Source organism: Amblyraja radiata, chromosome 17 (assembly GCF_010909765.2).
Source record: "Amblyraja radiata isolate CabotCenter1 chromosome 17, sAmbRad1.1.pri, whole genome shotgun sequence".
NCBI lineage: Eukaryota > Metazoa > Chordata > Chondrichthyes > Rajiformes > Rajidae > Amblyraja > Amblyraja radiata.
Window position 1 is genome coordinate 32,162,311 of NC_045972.1, and position 20,593 is coordinate 32,182,903.

General features: G+C 41.3%; 1 protein-coding gene across 5 annotated transcripts in view; it reads right to left on the bottom strand.

Annotated features, from left to right (window-relative positions):
• LOC116982681 (RNA-binding Raly-like protein) overlaps positions 1 to 14,754 on the bottom strand; it is a 730,325-nt gene extending 715,571 nt beyond the window's left edge. The window contains exon 1 of one of the 5 annotated variants that reach the window (XM_033036033.1): positions 14,663 to 14,754. The gene's annotated coding sequence lies outside the window, so the exon portion shown is untranslated. Of the gene's footprint in view, positions 1 to 12,722; positions 12,802 to 14,662 lie in introns of those variants that run through there. The other 4 variants (XM_033036031.1, XM_033036034.1, XM_033036032.1 and 1 more) reach the window with 4 other exon arrangements.
• Positions 14,755 to 20,593: the final 5,839 nt, after the last annotated feature.

The window sequence follows — 20,593 nt, forward strand, 5'->3', positions numbered from 1 at the left end:
ATATTGAACAAGGCTGCATTTGTGCATTGTGATCAGGTTTGGTGAATCTGCTATCGGAAGGATATCAGTAAGTTAGAAGTGAGTGCAGGGAACATTTACAAGGATATTTTGAAAGGATGAATGCACAGAATCTTTTACCCAGAGCAGAGGAAATCAAAGGACTAAAGGTTTAATTTGAGAGGGGAATGCTTTAGTAGGAAATGGAGGGACACCTTTTTCTTGCAGACGGTGGTGGGTACAAGGAACGAGCTGCCAGAGGAGATAGTTGAGGAAGGCACTACAACAGCATTTAAGAGACACGGACAGTACATGGATAGGAAAGGTAGATGGATATGGATCAATTGCAGTCAAATGGGACTTGCTTGGGCGGGGTATCTTGGTCGTTATGGACAAATTGGGCCAAAGGACCCATTTCTGTAATGTATGATTCAAACTCCTTGGATCACATCACAGCCCACCCCCACCCCAGGCACTTTCCCTTGCAACCACAGGAGATGCAATACCTGGCCCTACCCCCACCTCCCTCCAGCAACCCCTTTGTGCTCTAAGACTATGATCCTCATATCATGTCAGAGGGAGTCAAGAGGCCGCAGGTGCTGGATTATGGAGCAAAAATGTTGAAGGAATACTAAATGTCTATCCTTGAATTTAGAAACATAGAAAATAGGTGCAGGAGTAGGCCATTTGGCCCTTCGAGCCTGCACCGCCATTCAATATGGCTCATCATCCAAAATCTGTATCCCGTTCCTGCTTTCACCCCATATCCCTTGATTCCGTTAGCTCTAAGAGTTATATCTAACTCTCTCTTGAAAACATCCAGTGAATTAGCTTCCACTGTCTTCTGTGGCAGAGAATTCCATAGATTCACAACTCTCTGGGTGAAAAGGTTTTTCCTCATCTCAGTCCTAAATGGCCTACCCCTTATTCTTAAACTGTGACCATTAGTTCTGTACTCCCCCAACATCGGGAACATTTTCCCTGCATCTAGCCTGTCCAATCCCCTAAGAATGTTATGTTTCCATAAGAACCCCCTCATCCTTCTAAATCCAGTGAAACCAGCCAACATAATCAAGCAAAGTTTTCACCCCGCTCATTCTTTCTACTCCATTCTCCTATCATGCAGAAGATACAAAAACATTAAAGCACATATTACCAGATTCAGAAACAGCTTCTTTCCTGCTATCAGACTACTGAATGGTCCACCCTTAAGCTCAGGTGCAGTGCCAGTCTCCCAACCTACCTCATTGCAAACTTTGCTATTCTTTTTTGTAACAGTAATGCTATACTGGCACTTTAACACTATTCCATACTCTGGTAATTTTCTCTTTGCACTATCTATTATACTCATGTGTAGGAGGATTTCACAGTATCTTGGTATACATGACAAAAAGAACACAATCCCTAATATAAGAAATTCATAGGGGTAGATGTGATTAATGTTGATCGGATGTTTCCTCACTTAGGAGAATTCTGGACCAGCAGGTGTTGTCTCGGTATAAGGAGCTGTCCATATGAGACTAAACTGAGGTAGGACCTCTTAGAGTCATAGTCATACAGCGCAGAAACAGCCCCTTTGGCCCAACTTGCCTACATTGACCAACATGTCCCATCTACACTAATCCCACTTGCCTGCATTTGGCCCATACCCCTCTAAACCTGTTCTATCCATGTAATCTATTTTTACAATAGGTTGAATTTGGAACTCCTTGCAACAAAGATTTGTGGGGAGCAGTCCATTGTCTATTTAAGACTGAGTAAGATAGATTTCTATTCAGCAAAGAAATCAAAGGTTATGAAGACAGAGCAGGAAAGTGGACGAGGAATTTTGGATCAGCCGCCTCCTGCTTCTATTTCTTATGTTAATTTGGACGTCAGGTTTCATGGTCCCACTGAATGGCCAAAACTGCCACCATCAAAGGAATTTCAGGCAGAACGGCCAATGCACAATCATGAAGGAAAGACCCCATCTGAGAAAGATCATTAATGCAGGCAGGGTCCTGGATGAAGGCTGGTTACCGTAGAAACATAAAAAGCATCCGTACACCATTTCATGTAATGATTCTCCATGGCTGATCATCCAACTCAGTATCCTGTACCTGCCTTTTCCCCATACCCCCTGATCCCTTTAGCCACAAGGGCCACATCTAACTCCCTCTTAAATAGAGCCAATGGACTGGCCTCAACTGCCTTCTGTGGCAGAGAGTTCCAGAGATTCACCACTCTCTGTGTGAAAAAAGTTTTTCTCTTCTCGGTCCTAAAGGATTTTCCTTTATCCTTAAACTGTGAATTTTGCTGGTAACCTGGCTTTTGAACCTTTTATCCAAACACGACTTAAATGTTAAATCTGGATGCAGATTTAAAATAATGGGTTATAGGGGATAGCAACTAGAGAGTTCACACCAAAGTGCCTGGGCTCTAAAACTTGCTGCTTTAAGCAAGTGATGGGAGCAGAATATCCTCATCACCTGGGCAAGCATTTCACATACAATTAAGTTACAAACTTACAGATCAATCGCTTAAAATAATATACAAACTGCAGATGCTGGTAATCTAACACAAAAATATAAAATGCTGGGTCCATTCAACAATTCAGGCGGCAACCATAGGAGGAGAAACAGGCAACAATCCAAGCCCCGGATCCTTGAAGTGATCTGAGAGCTAGGGGATAAAATAGATTGCAAGGCATGTACAAAATGGGCCAAATGGATTAATTCTGTGCTACGAATGATAAATCTTATGCCATTCATTAGCTGGATTTCCTTTACAATCCAGCAATTTGTTTCTACAATATGAACGTTTGTTAATGAAAGCACAGCTATTCTAGATTATAATATGCCAGACTATGTTTAATATAAATGCCCTTTAGCAATCACCCCTGGAGTTGTTCACATTAAACCCAAGTTGTTTCGTACTTTATAAAAAGGGAAGGATCTTGCACAAAGCGTGCCATGTTATTCTTTTCATGCAAAATAGGCCCTGTATTTCCAAATTTCTGCCAGGAGAACAAGGTTTTACACCCGTTTACATTTATTGACGTGCAAATAAAATCCACATCAGAATTTAGAATGAAATTCCAGCCTTCCAGTAATCCAAAGAAAAAAGTGTGGTATTTCAGGTTAATCACAGATTACAGACTATCCAGCCGTTAATTCATCTCCTGCTGCCAGCATTCCTTTGCACTGTAAATAACTGGCTGTGCCAATTTGTCCAAATCACAGAATGCAGGGAGTAACCCTATCGCTCTCTTTTTCGAGATAAGTAATGATAAAGGAAACAGGCCATTGTTAACTGTTTGCTGGGTGAAAACAAGAAGCTGGTGCAACTTGGGTGGGGGAGGGATGGAGAGAGGGAATGCCGGGGTTACTTGAAGTTAAAGAAATCAATAATCAATAAATGCAGACATCTGTCTGGCTAAATGCTCCTATTTATGCATTCTTTCATATTTTAAGAAAAAGCTAATCAATAAATTTTAGCAACCAAGTTAGCCTTCAAATCTTTTAAAACTCAAACCCTGTTAAACTGTGGGATGAATGTTGCCTTCTATCTGAACAAGAAATGTCACTAGCGGCAGCACTCAGTTCCATTCCTTAGCTATGCCTCCTCATTAGTGGTCAGAAGGATGCAGAGATTCACCAGGATATTTTCTGAGATGCAGTGTTTCAGTTCCGAGGAGAGACTGGGAAGGTAATCCATTTTCCATGGAGCAGAGGAGGTTAAGAGGGGACACCTTAAGATATATAAAATTACATGGGGTACAGATAGGTTAGACTTCCATAGCCTGACCTGAAACATCATCTATCAATGTTCTCCAGAGATCTTGCCTGACCCGTTATGTTACTCCAGCACTGTGTGTCATTTTTGGACATAATGTAGATGGGTTGGCAAGTACATTTGCAGACAATACCAAGATTGCTGGGATCCCACACAGCGTGCGACGTAGTCAAAGTATACTCTGGGATAAGAGATCAGCTACAGAAATGGCAGATGGAGTTTAATCTGAGCAAGTGAGAGGTGCTGCACAAGGGGAAAGTACACAGTTAACAGCAACCCCCTTAACTGATCTTGGGGTCGAAGTCCACAGCTCACTGAAGTGGCAGCACAAGTAGATATAGTAAAGGTGGAGTATGGTATGCTTGCCTACATTGGTCAGGGCTCATTTCAAGAGTCAGGAAACCATGATTTAGCTCTGCAAGACTTTGGTTCAGCCACACTTGGACCATTGTGTGCAGTTGTCTCGTGCCTTGGAGGCTTTGGAGATGGGTGCAGAAGAGGTTTACCAGAATACTGCCTAGATTAGGGGGCATTAACTATAAGGAGTGGTCAGGCAGCTTTGGATTGCTTTCTCTCTGGCACCGGAAGTTGAGGGGAGACCCGATTCAAGTTTATAAAATTATGCAAGGCATAGATAGGGTTGAAAGAACCTTTTCCCCCCAGTGTTGAAATGTCAAAGTCTAGAGAGCATAGTTTTGAGAGGAAAAAAGCTTTAAGGAGTTGCGGGGGCTTAAAAAAAACAAAAAACATATTGTGTGGTGGGTGCCTGCTACATGCTGCCAGGGGTAATGGTGAAGGCAAAAACAATAGTCGCTTTTAATAGACTTTTGGATGGACACATAAATATGCTGAGAATGGAGGGACGTTGATAAAATGCAGGCGGGTGAGATTAACTTGTCTTGGTATTATGTTTGGCACAGACATTGTGCTGTATTGTTATACGTTCTCTACTATGTTCATATGGTTCCCACAAACCTACAGGTCAGACTTTTATTACGCACAAGCAGTACATAAAAGCAACTTACCACTTATAGCAATATTGGCTCTTGAGCAGAAGATTTCATCGCATCATTTGCTGGCCTATTGAGGTTAGTGTAAGGAATGTCCATTTCTGCAATGCTTCAGATGTCTTTGTATTGATGTTGGTTTATTATTGTTAGGCTTACTATGATACAGTTAAAAAAACTGTTTGCATTCCATCCAGTCAAATCAAATTATACATGATTACAATCAAGCCATACACAAGTATAATGCAAAGAGAAAAACACCAGAGTGGAGAATGTGTTACAGCATGATAGTGTAACAATTACAGAGAAAAAGTGCAAGGTAGGTTGGAAGATAAGGCTGCACCCTAGCCAGAAGGTACAGAAGCTTGTAAGCACGCACCGCCAGACTCAGAAACAACGTCTTCCCCTCTGTTATCATGCTTCTGTATGGTTCTTCCATAAGCTAGGGTACTCCCCAATTCACTTCTAACCCATTGCAGACATAGGAGATTTGTCAATGAAACTGAGGCATTACAATGCCAAGTACTATATTCTGCACATGTATATATCTTCCCCTTGGCTCTATCTATCATACTGGAACTTGACGATTGTATTTATGAACAGTGTTATCTGATCAGATTGGATAGCATACACAACAAAGCTTTTCACTGTACATCAGTGCACGTGCCAATCATAAGCCTAAACCTATCCATTTTGCTGGTGACCACCTGTAAAGTCTCTGAATTCTATCAGTCCAAGAGTGTTGACTTCACCCGAGCCAAGCACAGCACTTTTGGACCCAAGATGGTCTTGTCTTCAAACTCCATTTTAGACCTGAAACTGTATGGTGCTTACTGCCAAATTTCTGCAATAAAACCACACCCAAGATTATTTTTAGATTTTGGGGTGGATAGAACTTCCAATAAATTACTAAATGAGGAACAGATCGGCTCAACTGATGTTAAAGTCATCTACAATTCCAAAACCACGACCTCGAGTATGTTGTTGCAGGACCAGCAAATGCAGGTTTAAATCTCTCAAAGGAGAATGCAGTCTTAAAATAATTAGAAAACGTGCTTATTAAAAAAAAATATTATTGATGTCAAACAGTTTGGCTTACACAAGAGGCTCCAAGAGAGCATAATAAAGATATTGCACATTAGAAATAGTGTTTCCTGCAATCAATTGTTAGTTACAGGATATTTGCAAAAATGGCCTTTTATTTAAAAAAAAATACAGCTGTCATCTTGCTGAAAAGAAATCATGTAGACGACTTAGAACTGGAAGAATATTGGTTTGAGAATAAGATAATAGTTCATTTTTTCAACATGACGAGAAGAATCTAATTCTGTTTCTTGTTGACTCTGGCAATTGAATGTCATACTGATTGTGTTGCATGGTTTGACTGGATAGTACAAAGTTTTTCAGTGTATCTTGGTACATTTGACAATAATAAACTAATACCAATAAATATGGCTTTCCCATGTGCAATATATGGTCTTATCTGCAGATTATACTGGCCTAAAGATAACATTACACAAACAAAAAAAATTACAGATGCATTGGAATTTTGGGAAAATCAATTACTGCCTGAACGTTGTGTGGGAGTAAAAATGATAGTTAAATGTACTGGAGGAGTTGCTAAAGAACAAAGTTCTGCCATCAATTTGTTCTCAGTCAGTCCTCATAAAAAAGGAGCTATCATCTTCCTGGCAAACTGCTTCCTAAACCATGAAGGCATGCCACACTCGGTGTCTCAGTCACTTTGTTGTTTTTGCTTTAATCAATGGCTTGGAACCAAGTGACATAAATGGGGAAAGTGGGCTGCAGACAGGACTCTGTAGTCATGGCAACACAGTGTGTGCATCAAGACTCGTTCTAACTAGCAGCTTTGACTTGTTCTTTAAAACAAATGCAGAGCGATCAGAACATTGCTTAAATGCCCACAGATACTTTTCTTACCACTTATAATTGCATTGGCATTTTGAAAATGCTTTCCCAAGTAGCAAACATACCAAATTAAAGTAAAAGTCTAATTAACTGCATGTTCCATCTGGAGTTAAATTCTTGATTCAAGTAATGCCACGAGGCTCCTGAAACTACTTTTGGATGTACAGGAATTGCAAGATGGGCAGAAAGTGATAAATTAGTGCAAGAATCGCAGTGGGTCATTGAGTCCCACATACTTGCTCCACCATTCAATTAGATTGTATGGCCACTCGCATTCAGTTTCAGCCCAATTCCCAGTTTAATATCATCAGAAAGCTTGGATATTTTACACTTGATCACCCCATCCAAACCTTTGATATAGATTGTGACTAGCAGCGGCACCAGCATGGGTCCCAGTAGCCCTACACCTATTTGTTCCCATTTTCTGCCAGATCAACAACCCTCCAACCACTCTGATGTATCACCCACGATGTGTGCACTCTAATTTTGTTAAATAATAATTTATTTTGCCTTGACATGACTAACTGTGCCGTGGTGACTGCGGAGACATAATGCAGAGTGCAACAAGAGTGTGATTGATACAAGTGCAAGTACGTTCATAAGTTCTTGGAGCATAATTAGGCCATTCGGCCCATCAAGTTTACTCCACCATTCAGTCATGGCTGATCTATCTTTCCCACTCAATCTCCTGCTTTCTATCCATAACCCCCGGTACCCGTACATATTAATAATCTGTCAATTTCCACCTTAAAAATGTCCATTAACTTGGCCTCCACAGCTGGTGGACAAGCAGGTCTTAGCCACTCAAAATTCAATTGTATTTATTCTGATTGCTATCGCGATTTAGTATCAGACAGCACAGAAACAGACACTTCAGCCTACACTGACCATCAACTATTCCCCATTTTATTCTCCCCCAGATTCTAGCACCCAGCAACAGTAGGGATTATTAACAGCCACCAATTAACCTGCATCCCCTTAGAATGAGAGAGGCAACTCTCATATCCAGGAAGTAGAATGTGCAAACTCCACCTAGACAGCGAGGTCAGGATTGAACCCAAATTAAGATAGCATTTCTACTCACTACACACCTGTGTTGCCCCATATTAACCTTTCACCCCCTACTTTATCAAGTACCCGATTGCATATATCTACCAGTTGCCTATATGCTTGGGATTTTTAGGGACAGTGGGAAAACTATATTCATGAAAAATAATATATTTAATCTAGTGCAACAGATCTGCACCTCTTGGGATAGAGAAAGTTCCTGACACGCATCATTTATAGCCCTGTAGAAATCTTGGAATCATCTCACAACTTATTGGTTGTACAATCACTACCTTGAAGCCAGTGTACGAGCCAACATTTACAATGTATTCTGGGCGAACTGGTAGTACGGGGGAGGGGGGGGGGGGGGGGGGGGGAACTAGCCCAGTCAAAGAGTTGGAATATCCAGACACACAAACTGGTAAAGTTAAATGAAATGTAATAAAGAAAAATCATGCAAGAGACTAGAAGCTGAACTAAGAAATTGGCAAGAACATAGGAGAGAAGTATGTACAGTCATGGTGACTAATTCAGTTACAGGAGTTCAATCCAGTGGCCTGGCCGAACTCAGACCTGCTCCCTCAGTTCTTATCCTTGTACTTTGATAACTTTCCACCCACTTTTGTGACCTACCTTAGACCCTTTATTAGGTCACCCTTGCAAGGGATACATTAGCTACCAACACACGAGTCTATGGTCATCTATAAGACACCTTCTCCAACTTCATTTCCTACTTGGGGCAGGAGTGGTCCAAATGTCCCCTCATGCTACTCTGCCATTTAAGATGATTATGGCTGATCCAATTAGAATCTCAACTCGAATTGCTCGACTATTGCTGATATTCCCACCACCTTGTCAAAAATCTACCAACCCCTGCCTTAGAGTCAAGCCTTTCGTTTTCCCCCAGTCTGAGGTAGAGTTAGAAAGAGTTGCGACCATCAGAAAAATAAAATTTGCTTGTCAGGTCTTAAACAACCCTTGTTCTAAATTCTCTCATAGGATGGAACCTCCTCATATTCACCCTTTCAACAACCTCAAAATCTTAAGGTTCAATCAAGTTTCCTAATCTCTTCTGGACGGCACAGAATGCAAGCCAACCTGTTTAACAATTCAAAGCCCCAATTTCTCAGAATTCATTTTATCTGTTCTGGTGACTGCACCCTTTGATACCAATGCTTTGGAGTAGTTACCTTAATCTTGGTTTCCCCTCTGCCACATTTTACAAGGTACTTTGATCTCCCTCACCCCATTATATCCCATCAATAGCAAAATTCCCTTGACCTCACCTTCCAAATTCCACACCCAAGAGATCAACCTCCAATTCCTGACACCTCCATCCACCGGACATGCCTTTCCTTCAGCATTCCAATGGGTCGCTCCCTCCACAGCTCCTCGATCTGCTCTTCTCCCTCTACCAGTATCTTCTTCCCATCCCACAGGAAGGTCAACAATCACCTGATGCCCCTCACACTTAACCAGCTTCTTTCCTATCGGACAGGGACCCAAACACTCATTCCCAGGTGAAGCGGCAATTTAGTTGCACCTCGTCCAATTTAGCAAAAGAGCATTTCATGCTTACCAAGGTCTCCTCAACACTGGAGGAGCCAGAGTGTGTGACCACTTTACTCAGTCTACAAAGGCGCCAACAAGCCCACAGTGCCTGTTACTTTAATTTCGTACTCATCAATTTCTATTTGTAGCTTTCGACACTGTTCCAACAAGGAATAGCACCTCATCTTCTGACTTGACACGTTATAGTATTCCGGACTCTATTTTTAGATGTTCTGCTATTCCAGCCTTCCGGCACAGATTTCCAGTGTTCAGTTCCACTACCACCCTTAGTTCAGATTTCATGAGTCTCATCCTGCTTAAACTGTCTCTCCCCCCCCCCCCCCCCCCCCACCCACGCCACCAAAACTGCATTCTTCTTTACCACCCCTCTTTCAGCCTGTACCCCCACCACTTCCAACATTTAATCTTGCCTGCTTTCTATCCTGTTACAGATCTTCCATTTCACTTTGCCCCTTCTGAAGAAAAAGCTATGCTTTACAGGCGCTGCCCTGCTGGAAGATTTTTAGCACTTTATATTGTGGTAATTCAGGATTGAATGAATGCATGAAAATTAAGTTGCTTACCTTGTTGCCAGTGCAAGCGTCAGACGGGGTGATTGGATCACCTTGCAAAGCAACATTGCATCGTCAATGGAATACAAATGAAACAACTTGCCTTGTCGTCTTGTATAGTTCCTCCATTTAAAAATGTTTCCCCATCTCAGGACATTACAAGGTGCAATTCCACAGCTACAAGGGACTCACTAAATGATTATTTCAAAAACAATCCTGTCTCAAACATCAACAAGGCTGTCCACACTGAATGCAACTGGAACCAAGTCCACTTGCATCTTCACTAAACATCACCCAGAAAGTTTCCCAAGCAAGACAACAGCACCACTGTAGTGAGTAACACAATAATCTTTAAAACAAATAGGGTTAGGTTTATTTTCATTGAAGGATCACTTGTTTGTTCCGAAGGTATCCGATTCAGAGATTGTTTCCTCCTCCCCACACATGAAGGTCGAGCTTCTGCGAGTTTATTTATTTTTATAGAAACTGGAAATCACAACGTCACAACCCAACAGCTTATTTTATTGATAATTAATAAAACAGAACCTGGAAAATGAACAGGAAATGAACAGAAAACTCCACAGGTCAGACCAGTTTTGCCTTCCAACTTTCTTTCCTTTTTATTGCTCTTTCAGTTGTATATTTTGGCCTGCTGGTAATACCCCAGACTATGCAACATTATCTGGACTTGGCAACATCAGCAGCACGGTACACAGAGGAAAGGAGCATAACTGCTCCTGAACCGTTACATTATTTCACTCCAACAATGAAAAGTCCTTTGTTCCACCCACTGCCAACCTCACCCCAAGTTATCTGCTACCTAGACCAACTCACATTTGCCCTCAGCTCTAAAAGATATTCAAACACAAAACATTGACCATTTCTCTTTTCACACGTACTGCCCGATGCAGTTTCAAGCTTGACAGACGCTTGAAAGTACTGCACTGTTTCCTTTCTCTTTTGCACCATCTACTGCATTCATGAGTTGATTATAATGAAGTACGGATGATTTTCCTGAAAAAAGTTTTTCACTGCTTCTTGGTACAGGCGACAATAATAAAACTAAACCATGCTGCGTTTTTCCAGCATTTTCTGGTTTTATGGCCCATTTTTTGATTTGTGATGGTAACAAGGGATTGGCGTTACTTCTGGATCCGCCAGTTAAGCTTGTGTCGATCCGCACACTTTTGCACTGAACTATTGGGTGAACTAATTAACAAACAGTAATGGAAATCTACACCGATTTGCTGCTTGATGACAGGTGTTGAAACTCACTCGAGTCAGAGCTAAGACTGAGCGATCATAATGGTCAATGGCATGACAGGTTTAGAGGAGAGGTCAGGAGTCAGCTTTAATCCCAACAGGTTCAGATGTTTAATTTGAATAGGTAAATATATGGAAATAAACAGCAACATGCAATGCCATACTACATGAGACAGCATGGAGCAACCAAAAATAAAGAAACAACAGACATGGACATTTCACTGGTTAAGTTATTCTGCAAGTTAACCTGTTGCAACCTGAAATTGTAGCACATTAACAGGAGTACATCAAATCTTCATCAGAATCGCAATGGTAGCTTTTCACTGGCCTTCACGAGTTGAGCTTTATACCAGAAAATGAAAATGCAAACTGCCGAGTAGTCTTCAGAATCTTATCTGGCTTCTGTTGAGAGCAGAATCTCTCAGTGTAAAGCATTCATGTTTCATTTACAATAGAAATATTTGACTACTAGTGCCCAAATACAGTGTGGGTAACACACCATTAAAGACACTCCCCCACCCCACTGCAGTATGGAAGTTAGTAAGAAAGTGGTCAACAATGATCCAAACAGGGTCAGCTACACTTACATCTACAGATTTCCCCAAAGCATTTGCCTGTTCCAAACAATGGAAACACAGCATTGTTAACTTTTATCAAATATATTCAATTATGCACATCTATAATTGAATTTTTTTTAATCAGTCATCAACCCATGTTGTTTTTCCATTTTAAACATTCGCATCGTGATATTTCACTTATTTATTCATTTTAAATTTCAATTCATTTAAAAAAAACCCAAAGCAGAAATAAGCATTTTACATTCGGCTACAGTCTGTTTGAGGGTGTCCACTACATTAGGTTTCATCCTTTTCATATGTTCATCAGATAAAGCTAAACTCAATCCAAATGTTTAACCCATTCAGATTTAGCCAATTTCCCATCATACTTATTTTTGTATTAGATCTGGTATCCATAAATCACAATTTAGCACACTGCCCCTCTTCCAAGTAATATTGATGCACATGACTCAATCAAGGCTGGTAATGGTCCATTCAAGTGATATCCACGGCTGGTTTCACTCAGTGTTAAAACCAAATGTTTCCTTGAATGGTTTTCAGCTCTGTTAATATAACACTAAGTTAAACAAAGTCTAGAGAATATAATTTGGGTTTGTATATTGTCTGATGCTGGAATGGTTATCTTAGATTATAATATTATTAGAAACACGGATGCTTTATAATTCCCTGCCAACCTATTATTACCTTGTAGGTATCACCGCAGTGTATTCCACTGAAGGATCAGGTTAGACGCCAATTCATCTTTTTTTTTTTTTAAATCGCGCTTCTGCGAACAAAACAGTTCAAAAAAGAAGTTTTGCACAATATTCAGTTATCTTTGTTACAAGTGTACATTTTATGTGATCGCAAAGTGAACTGGAAACCGTGGTCCATTTCCACGGGCAACAGACAACCCATCTTGCACGTTGGTCGCTTTCGTGAAGCGCCTCGTAAACAAACAGAAATCATAAAACACGGTTCTTTGCAACAATACGGGCAAATGCCAGGCGGATATATAAACCTACCTTTATCAGAGCTCATTCAAAACGCGAAGCATTGAACTATCGAAATCCCAGAGCGAGTCAGATAACTGTTGGCTGCGTGGTGTAGTTACTGTGTTCGCCGCTAACGGCCTGAATATCTCGCACACATTGTACCGCATCATCATTGCTTCTCATTAATTATGAAGCACGCAGAGAGCCCCGTTTTGATGTATTGTTATTAAATAATTTGATATGCTTAATCGCATTAAGGTCCAAATATAATTAAGCTGTGCCAAAGCTAAGCTTCTCAAAACAAAATTGTTCAGAATGGGCAATTATATGCAATAGCACCCATTCAATCTTACTTCCGTTAACAAGTGTAATTAAGCAAGATAAATACATTTAGCTGGTTCCTCTCATCAGCATTATATATATATATTTGGGTCCGTGAAGTAACCGAAATATATGTATTACTCAACCTTTTGAAGGGTTGTTAATGTATGCAATCAATTGGAGTAAATTCCAGCTTTCTCTAGTAATTACCTGCATTAAACATAAAACGGCTGATAATCTGTTTACCAAGGGACCCGCTAGCTTTCAGCAATTTGTGTATATTCGTGCACACACAAAATCCTACTTACACTGCGCCCGAATCATCTGAAAATTGACAATCAATAAATAACAGAAACAAACAAGTGATTTTTGATTGGGTGGGGACTGCAAAAGATTCCCAATCTATAATCCAGCTCTTCGGTCAGTGATCTGTTAACCATCAGGTAACAGTTCAGCAAACTAATTGGAATTGCAACCAGCAAGCCATTCCGCAATTCCCTACTAAACTACCGCCTCCCTGTTCAATTCTAACTGCTTGAAATCTGTTCATTCAAACTCGGAGAAACATTTAATTTACTTGGTGATCACCACCGTTCATTGGGAAAGTTTTAAACAAGGATATCGAAACAAACGTACTTCTGCCCGTTTGTTTTGCATTTCCTAACAGATTTTAAGCGCAATTTGCCTTTTTAAGAAAGACAAGCAAATAGACATGTGAATTAACACTGCCATCAAATATTCCAGTCGAGCAATTAATTCCTTAAATGATAACACAGTTCCAATATCATGAAATTATATCTTTAATACGCTCAATTAATATACATCAGGAAGAGTTGTACAGGTTACTTGACGTGCAGTTTACACTTGTTTTATTTCGTCTCAAATCCGGATGCGTTTTTGATCGCTGTAACGTCCCAGTCAATAAAAAAACCCACAAGAAACGAGAAGTGGTCTCTAACCGGTAAACCTTCATCCAAGACGAGGAAATCCCATAACAAAATGGAAAAAAAGTAGTGCTGATGTATACGTAAGCAAAAAGACTAATCCAAAACAGTTTAAAAAGAGAAACATTTACATTAGCCTCTTAGGCAGTCTGCTAGCAAGTTATTCCTTCAACATTTCCAAATAATTTTAAAGCAAGTTTTCCACTTCGAAAAAAAAAATCCAAAAAAGTTAGGCATAAATCTACACAAAAACACTGCTGCAAGACAGAGCTAAAATACAACAGAGAAGGAGAAGAGGACCGGGTGGGGGAGAAATTATTGAAATTTTCCTCCTTTATCTTGGGAAAGAATTTAAGAAAAGCGCAAAAACGGCTGCACTTAAAATAAATAGACAGGTTGCAATACAAATGTTTTCCACACACTGCATTGCGCCTCAGTGCCACTGGTGTGAAGTAAATTTATATTTTATAAAATAATTTATGCACGAACATACATTCCATATTAAAAGCAAAAAAGAAAAATCCCACAAAAATATAATTCTGGCAAAAAGCAAAAAAAACCCCATCTCTGCCGTTTGAAATTTCAAAGACAAAAAAAAATGTGACCTATTGCATTAATATTTCAACAAGGAAAAAATACATTAAAAAAAAAGGAAGAAAAAAATAGCGAGTTTTGTTTGATTGTCAGTTGCCTCTTGCTACTCACCAGCACGGGTTTTTAGTATCTAGTGCAGGCTGGTTGTTACAGTGTATTGTATGGAGCACACACTGGAAAAGAGACGCCAGCGTCAGCTTTAAAATGGCTACCCAGTTTCTAACCATCAATTCGGGCAACCCTTTCCATCTCGCCGTGTAGCGTCACCGGTGATGGGAGGTGGAACTGATATCACCGCTGGGGCTTTGTGACACAAGGATGGCGCGGCTGCCAGGACTTGAGACAGGCAAGCGTTTCACTGTCATAAAGAATGGCACTGCAGATTATCCTGATGATTTTTAAACCTCCCCCTTCAGATCTTTATCATTTGTGTCCCTGTACTGGCACTTGACTTCCTTGTATGAGTACGTTGTGAATTGCAGTTTGCACAACACAGTAATGTGATGCCATGGCAGAGAATTATCCTTTTAAGTGTAGTAGTGGTCCTTTCAGAGTTGTTCATTCAAGGTTTGCTGAGTACATGTAAAAGATGTAGAGTCTATGTTAACAAAGAGTGTGAGTTGGGAGACTCAAGTCAATTTGCTTTTACAAGTAAGGTGAGGTATAGGTATCATGAAAATCTTGCTTGCAGCAGCATCACAGGCACATACACTCGAACACAGAAAACATAAAATACACCTACATTTTGTCGGACACTGAAAATAAAAATACTGCGAAAAACCCCCCAAGTTTATTTACAACTTAGTTTATTGCCACGTGTACCGAAGTACAGTGAAAATCTTTTGATGCGTGATATCCAGTCAGCTGAAAGACGATACATAATTACAATCGAGACACTTACAGTGTATAGACAGGAAAAATAATACTTTATTGTCACATGTGATACATAAATGATGCATGATAGGTGCAAAATACAATTAGAAAACAAGTCCATGAGATGGGCCGTGGTGCTTTTACCTGGGGAGGAGAGAGTTTGAATACCAATTCTGGGCAGGGCCTTTAACCCAACTTATCTGAACAGAACAATTTTTTTGGTTTTCGCCAGTAGTGTGAAAACTGCATCGTGGCACCGATTTCTGCACTCGCGATCAGGAACAGCTCAACATCCTTAATAGCAAACTTGTGTTTGGGGGTCCATAGAGATCCCGGACGAGCCCCCAATGTAAATAAGCTCTTCCTAAGCTTTCCCCCAGTCTAGGTCAATCAATAAACCACTGATTCAAGCACTGGAACATCTAAACTTTATTTTTAGAGAACACAACAAATCACCTTATACGATAGCTAAACCACTGCAGGTTTGATCCTTGTAAGGGCTTGGCCAAGCTCTTTAGCCTCGTGCAAGCACAAACACTCCAAATGGTCACGCAGTCCCAAGCGCTCTTCCAGAAGGTCGACAACAGACCTCGTGGGGGCTGCCTTTTATAGGTCCCCGAACCTTGAGGGGCCGAACTACAGAGGGGTGGTATATTTACAATCCATTCAAGTATAACAAATTACAATAATACATTACTGACAGGTACACAGGCCAATTACATAATCTTCTCACATTGTTGCAGGTGAAGCTTCTGGAAGAGGCTAACAGAATCTTGCATATGCAACATTTACCCTGGGATTCAAGCAAACCAGACAGGGCTTAACATTTCAACCAATCAACACTTATCAGGGTAACTGTCTCGCAACATTATTTACAATATATACAAGGCTCTTGCAGAGAACCTATCAATTTTATGCATTTAAGGTTGTTTGCAGGGATTATATACATTTTATCAATTAAGGGGAAATGAGAACACCTGGATCCTTCAGCCTTTCATATCAATCTGATGCCCAGACTGGTTGGCGCCATCCGCAGTCTGTAGATTTTCACTGACAAAGGTTATGCAATTCTGATAAATGCAGGGATCCTCCATTTGATGTGTTCAAAAGGGAACTGCAGATGCTGGAATATCGAAGGTACACAAAATTGCTGGGGAAACTCAGCGGGTGCAGCAGCATCTATGGAGCGAAGGAAATAGGCTATTTCCTTCGCTCCATAGATGCTGCTGCACCCGCTGAGTTTCCCCAGCAATTTTGTGTACCATCCTCCATTTGATGGTGTCTTTGATTTGGTCAATATTAACACATGTAGCAACTAATGACATGGATAGGGCAGAGATGAAGATTCTGCCAAAACAAAATGAACATGAATGGTCCAAATTAAAAGGCAGAACAAGAAACATAACAATCTCGGCATTGCTACCTAGTCAGGTGCAATTTGGCATTGGGTGAACAAGATTGGAGGATGGCTCAGAGATGGGTTGAGAGAAAGGGATTTCAATTCATGTGGCATTGGCACAAGTCCCGGGGAAAGAGACAACTGTTACATTGGAGCAACAAACAATCTGCTGGAGGAATTCAGCGGGTCAGGCAATATTTGTGGAGGGATATGGACAGTCAATGTTTCGGTCGAGACCCTTCAACTGGAGTGAAAGAGCAGAGGGGAGATAGCTGGTAGAAAGTGGTGAGTGGGATGGGGGTGGCAAGAGCTGTGTGGTAGGTGGATACGTGAGGATTAGTTACAAGCAATGGGGGGGGGGGGGAGGGTGGAGATAGCAACAGAGGCTGTGAGGGACGTGGAGAACCAAAGTGAAGATTCTGTAATCTGATAGGAAAGGAAGGTGAAGACTTTAAACCAATAAGGAGGGATGGTGGTAGATAATAGCAGAGGGGAGGGGTGGGGTGAGTGGTGGGGATGGGTGGGAATCTGGTGGGAGGAACGTGATGGGCAGATGGGGTTGGTGGGGGGAAGAGAAAGAACTAGGCCAATAAGAGCTAACTAACCACTTCAATGGCAAGTGGGTAGAGGTCGAGCTGCTGCCACATGGATGTGACCACATGGATTTTCTCCGGATGCTCTGCGTTCCTCCCACATTCCAAAGATATGCTGGTTTGTACATTAATTGTTTTCTGTAAATTGCTCCTAGTGTGCAGGATGCAAAAGTGGGATAACCTAGAACTGGTATAGGGAGGTCGGCTGGACTCCAAGTGCATATTTCCACACTGAATCTCTAAACTAATCTAAATTATTGTTGGAGCTAATGGTAAACTGTCAGATGGTGACTGGTGGATGATTTTGAATTTCCTTATGTTCAGAGCCAAACAAAGAGCCAACATGTGTTTACAAATGCATCAAGAATTAATTGCAGGTTGTCCTCAGAGTGATAAAGAAAAAACATTTCTGTCCATATATTGAAGCTCTACGATGGAAGTGGTGGAGACCCTGCTCTTGGCATTGAATTAGTTCACATTGAAGATCCTGCCGACTGGGCCAGAGGTAATCTAAATATCCGGTGAAAGGTTTAGGCTGGTGGAGGTAGCTAGAATGAGGACGGTAAACAGATTGGCTGTTATACTTACCAACAATTTCCACATTAAACGGCAATTAACTTTCTGGTAGTGGACTGGAAGGAGATACCCTATAGTTTCCACAGTCTAATACCATGTCTTTAACAGGAATGTGCAGGTGGTATGTCCTTCCAGGTGGACCCATGTGTATGACATCTTTTAACTTGGGGAGACTGGTGCACGGATAGTTATCACACAGTCCTTGACAGAGATAGACTCGAGACCAACGTCATGGACTCCAAGAAGGTTGGGAGTCTCTCCATGCTGCAGTCGCCTTCTGCCTTCTCAGCGGTTGTGGTTCTCCATGTCTGGCCACCTCCCATGACCTTCTGGGCAGTGGTTAATCAGGAACTTCCTCTTGTGTGTCCACCATGGGTGACCCTGCCCGGAGGATAGCTCCAAACTTTAGCTCTAAGAAATGTGGACACCCACAAAATCCACCATGAAAAGGTGGCAACATTCACCATTTTGACCCTGGTCGACCCGCTATAGGAAGGATGACATTAAACTGGAATGGATGCAAAAAAAGATTCACAAGCTTGTTGCCAGGTCTGGAGGGTTTGCGTTGTAAAGAAATGCTGGAGAGTCGGGGTCTTTCCTCCCTGGAATGTGGGAGGCTGAGGCGTGACTTTTCGAGGTTTACAAAATAATCAGGAGCATAGATGAAGCAAACTTCTACAGGATCAAGGAATCTAAAACTAGAGGGCATAAGTTTAAGACAGATTTTAAAAAGATCTGAAGCATAACCTTTTCACACAGAGGATGATGGGTGTATGAAATGAGCAGGCAGAGAAAGTGGTGAAGTGGTTACAATTATAATATTTAGAATCCACTTGGACAGGATGGAAAAGGTGTGAATGAATATGGATCACATGCAGGCAAATGTGGTTAGCTTGATTGGACAACTTGGCCTCATGCCATAGTCATCAGCCTGAAGAAGGGTCTCGACCTGAAACGTTACCTATCCCTTCGCTCCATAGATGCTGCCTCACCCGCTGAGTTTCTCCAGCATTTTTGTCTACCTTCAATAGAGAGCAAGGAGATCTTTTTCAGCTAGTTTTGGATTCCAGGACTAGGATTCCTGTCCAAAAATTAAATCTACCCTTTTCAAGGAAATCAGGAAACTGCAGCAGACTGAAGATACATACATTTAGAACTCTGTTGCACAAAGGGCACTGATTTGACATTAAATCTATGACTGATGGATTTTTATTCTGCAGATGTATTAAGGATTCTGAGACAACAGGGGAGGGGGGGGGGATATATATGGAAATAGGTTGCTTCTCCACCATGACCCCAAGAAGACATGTTGAAGTAATCGCCCTTGTTAAGTGATGACATATAGGGTGGCACATGGCACAGCTGGTAGAGTTGCCTCCTCACAGCACTAGAGACCCATGTTCGATTCTAACCTTGGGTGCTGTTTGTAGGGCGTTTGTACATTCTCCCTGTGACTATGTAGGTGCTCTCTGGGTTCTCCGGTTTCCTCCCACATCCTAAATTCACGTGGGTTTGCCCTCTGTAAATTGCCCCTAGTGTGCAGGGAGTGGATGTAAAAGTGGGATAACATAGAATTAGTGTAAACAGGTGATCGATGGTCGGTGTGAACTCTTTAGACTTTAGATTTTAGAGATACAGTGCGGAAACTTTAGACTTTAGAGATACTGTTGGACTACCGAGTCTGGGCCAACTAGCAATCACCCTGTACACCAGCACTATCCTACACACTAGGGATAATTAAATTTTTTACCGAAGCCAATTTACCTACAAACCTGTACATCTTTAGAATGTGGGAAGAAACCAGAGCACCCGGAGAAAACCCACACGGTCACAGGGAGAATGCACTGACAGCACCCATAGTCAGGATCGAACCTGGGTCTCTGCCATTGTGCCGCCCTTGATTCGTTGGGCCAAAGGGCATGTTTCCTTGCTGCATGTCTGCAATAAACATATCTGCTTTTGATCATTTAGAAATGGTTTACATTAGTGGAATGTCGAGGAAAGACTGATTTTAAAATAACTGCTTTTAATCAAAGAGCAGAAGAGAATAACTATCTGCCGTCAGAGTGGAAAAGTCCATGCGACATCATACATTAATTATAGGTCATTCATGGTCTTATTGAAGCATATGTCACTGCCCTTGTGTTGAGCATTGATGTAATCAGTATTCTTGGTTGTTGATGATTAGCCTTGAGGTAGGTTTAGCTATTATAAAGGCAATTTATGAAGCAGTCGGAGCTGAGCTAATTAAGAGTACAATTTGAATATCTCTGGGAAATATACATTTAGAGACGCTATTTAATCTTTCTCTGCGACACAAGAAACTGCAGATGCTGGAATATTGAGCAAAAATCAAAGTGCTGAAGTAACCCAGTGGGTCAGGTTGCATCTATAGTGCGAATGAATGGATCATTGACAGTTTGGGTCAGTTCCTTTTGATCGGTCTGAAGAAGGATCCTGACCTGAGGTGTCATCGGTCCATTCCCTCCACAGATGCTGCCTGATGCGCTCAGTTTCCCCCTTAATTGTTTGTATCTAACCTTTCTTGTTTGGTTCCAGTTTCATCACTTCTAATTAATTCTTGGAGAGTGGGTATCAAGG